At 43.2% G+C, this 3,946-nt stretch overlaps 1 pseudogene; it reads right to left on the bottom strand.

The window, feature by feature from the left end:
- Window positions 1-926: 926 nt before the first annotated feature.
- Window positions 927-3,721, bottom strand: LOC116094886 (annotated as a pseudogene).
- Between the last annotated feature and the right edge of the window lie 225 nt (window positions 3,722-3,946).

Below are 3,946 nucleotides of genomic sequence, written 5' to 3' on the forward strand. Positions count from 1 at the left end.
TTGTTACCTGGAGAAGCAGGAAAGGTGGAGAAAGGAAGTATACATAATGGGGTTATTTGTGGGGCATGATAACAAATTTTTGAAATACCAAAATGCTAATGATTATACAACAATGTGTATATACTTACATATACTTTGGCATATATTTTAAATAAACAAATTTTTTGTTATGTGAATTATACCTCAATTAAAAAAAAAAAACACACGAAGCCGGGCGGTAGTGGCGCTCACCTTTAATCCCAGCACTTGGGAGGCAGAGGCAGGTGGATTTCTGAGTTCGAGGCCAGCCTGGTCTACAGAGTGAGTTCCAGGACAGCCAGGGCTATACAGAGAAACCCTGTCTCGAAAAACAAAAACAAAAACAAAACAAACAAACAAACAAACAAAAAACCCCACACGGTAAATACTATAAATATTGACGACCACAGCCCCAGTTGATTCCATCAGGGAGGCCAAGGAAGATGGTGTGCAGAATTTGAAAAGCGATACCTAAAGAAGCCAGTAAGTGAAGAAAGTGGGTCAACCTGCGTTGAAGTCCGGGTGAGCTGGCTCAGTGGGTCAAGGCCTTATAAGTCTGACCCCTGGGTCCCACAGTGGTAGAAGAGAACCGACGGCTGAGGGTTCCCCTCTGACCTCCACACGCAGTCTATGGCATCTGTGAGCTCACACTCCCACGCATCGTGTGTATGTATGTACACACAGATAATAAAATAAATTTTAAAGAAAATCATGAATGCCAGTCCTGCCATTGAGTAGCTGTGTGGCCTTGTTCAGGGGACTTAATCTTACTATCGTGACTACACCTTCCTCTGCAAGATGAACGTCACGGCCTGTTGTGTACATTAGATAGTATGGCACATGTAGAGTACTCCGTAGGAGTCCAACACATGCTGCCTTTCTCTTATTTTAAACTACGATTTACCAAATTAGCATTTCCCACCAACTCGGGGAGCAGAGATATCCACAGGCCTCACAGGATTTCGTGTAGGTGTTGCCTTTGTACGGTCTGAGCAGCAGCCGTTGCTGTCTTGTTTGATGCCTGCTTAGCGTTTGTTGTTGTTGTTTGTTTGTTTCCTTGACAGCCCGGATAGCCCGCTTTCACTGAGCTTTCCAAACTTCTAGTTTCTGATTCTTCTTGGTAATTATATCAGCAAGAGATACACCATTGGCAGCTAGCTGGAATCTAACTGCACCAGCGGTTCTTTTCTTTTGAATTTCTTCCGACTGTCCTTTCTTGTGTTTTCTTCTGTAGAGGGGCAGTCCAGTTTATCTGTCGAGGACTCCTTTTGGAAATGAATGTGGACTCGCATTTTGCATTGAGAAACTGGAAAACCATCTAGTCGGCCCTGGAGTAGTACTGCCCATGAAACCCGCACTGCTTGACCTCGATGGTGATAGCTGTCGGCCTGCCGGGGAAAGACCCTCTTCAGTATTTTCTTACTGTTAATTTTGGTGGAACTGATGGCGACTGTAAAGGCAGAGTAATGAGAAAGCATTCTTTGTGTCTGAATGGTGAGAAATTTGGTGAGATTGAAATCTAAGGAAGCAAGAAACAGACACTGGAAGATGTTTTTGAATAAAAAGACTACGTTAGAAAAGGTCTTTTAGGATTTATTCCTGGAGATGCGGAAATCAGCCGACATTTGGGGGAGGAACAGAGAACTGATTCTTTAGACGAAAGCTGAAGAGGTAGCCCAGAATGAACGAACTGTTTTTATATGACCTCATGAGAGGATGTGGTTTGTTAACCTTACCGAGTACAAGTCAGTGCCTGACATTTTTGTTTGTTTGTTTGTTTACATTTTTATTTTATTTAAATTTTTATTTTTTAAAGATTTTTTTTAAAGATTTTTTAAAGATTTAAAGATTTACTTATTTTATGTATATATGAGTATGCTGTAGATGTCTTCAGACACACCAGAAGAGGAGCAGAAGAGGATCCTGTTACAGACAGTTGCGAGCCACCATGTGGTGGTTGGGAGTTGAACTCAGGAACTCTGGAAGAGCAGTCAGTGACTCTTAATTGCTGAGCCATCTCACCAGCCCCTTGATTTTTATTTCTTGATACAGCTAGAAGATGACCTTGAATTTCTGGTCCTTCCACTTCTATTTCATGAGTTCTGGGAATGCCACGCCCAGCTACCCTTTTCCAAATATTGAGTTACCTGGAACATATCCTATTCCTGTTACAAAGAGTACTTTGCTTCCGGGCTCTAACAAAAGTACCTTAGGCCAAAAATCTGTTGTAGAATGAATAATCTGGTTAAGCCAGTTTTCTGTTACTATAACAGAGTATCTGAGATAAATAACGTAAAAAGGAGGAAATGGCTTGTGATTTGAGAGGTTTTAGACTGCGCTTACTTGGGACATAAGTTTTGAGGTCTGTGGTGAGGTGGAATATCACGGCAGAAGTGTGAAGGTCCTGACTGGGACAGAATGAGAAAGAGAGAGAGAGAGAGAGAGAGAGAGAGACAGAGAGAGAGACACACACACAGAGAGAGAGACAGAGACAGAGAGAGACAGAGAGAGAGAAAGAGAGAGAGAGAGAAAGAGAGAGAGAGGAGAGAGAGAGACAGAGAGAGAAAGAGAGAGAAGAGAGAGAGACAGAGAGAGAGAGAAAGAGAGAAGAGAGAGAGAGGGAGAGAGAGAAAGAGAGAAGAGAGAGAGGGAGAGAAAGAGAGAAGAGAGAGAGAGAGAGAGAGAGAAAGAGAATATGCAAGGATCTATATCACAAAGAAGTGGTAAAACACAAGGCTCAGACAGAGGGGTAGGCTAGAAAGAGACCCTTGCTGAATCTTAGCAGGGCAGTGCCACAATGTGGTTACTTTTCTTCTTTGATCCACTGCATGAGCCACAGAGTACAGAGGAACACGGATTGAAGCAGGGCGACCTGGAGGTATGGACTCCTGTGGTCTGGGAGAAAGAAAATGGTGGCCTGGTCTAGAATGCTGAGTGTTTCCTTTCCATTTTATGCTAACATACTTAATGGAGAAAAGGGTTTATTTTAGCTTACAATTCAAGGTTATAGTCTGTCATTATGAGTAAGTCAAGGCAGTCTATCATACAGCTAGTCTTACCATCTCCACAGTCGAGAGTCAAGAGAAGTTAATATATACCTGCAAGCTTGCTTGAACTCAGCTTAGTTTCTTCCTGTAGTTCAGGAGTCCTTGCCTAGGGAATGGTGCTGCCCACAGTGGGCTGGGACTTTCCACATCAATTAATTTAGTTAAGACAGCCTACAGACATACCCAGAGGCCAACCTAAAGTAGACAATTCCTTACTAAGGCTCTCTTACCATAATTTAGGTTGTGTCAAGTAGACAATGCTATCACAGCTGGTGATGGTGGAGGCAGTATAAAATGACAACTGACTTGCATTTTGGTAAATTCATTGTGCCCATGGTGGTGGAGACAGGGATGAGCATATTCGTTGAGGGTGGAGTGGAATGGATTTCCACTCCAGGGGTTCACAGGAGATGCTACTGACAGAATGAGAACTAAAATAGGCTTCATTCTAAAGCTCTGCTTCTCAAAACGTTTCTGATATGCCGCAATGATAAATGCACACCATGGAAAAAAGACCGAGTAGAAACAGGGCTTCACAGCATCTTCGAGAGCCTCTTGAGCACTTTATCTACTTGCACTGAGGTCTCACGGCACATGCGGAAAAACACCTGTGAAGGGGCTGAGGAAGGGAACCGTACAAATTCTGCCTTTACCATGGATCCTTGCTTCAGTGGATCCCATGACACTGAAGTGCCCTTGCAGCTCTGTGCTGTCCATTATTCAGCGCCTGAAGAGACACAGCTAACAGTGTATTCTGCCACTCACATATAGACAGAAGAAGATAAGACAGAGAAGCACGTGACCGACAGGCTGATCATTCCCAAGAGTGGGTGAGAGGGAGCAGGCCATAGAAACATTTTCTGTTTCTATAGAATTTGATT

Source organism: Mastomys coucha, unplaced genomic scaffold (genome assembly GCF_008632895.1).
Source record: "Mastomys coucha isolate ucsf_1 unplaced genomic scaffold, UCSF_Mcou_1 pScaffold17, whole genome shotgun sequence".
NCBI classification, from domain to species: Eukaryota; Metazoa; Chordata; class Mammalia; order Rodentia; family Muridae; genus Mastomys; species Mastomys coucha.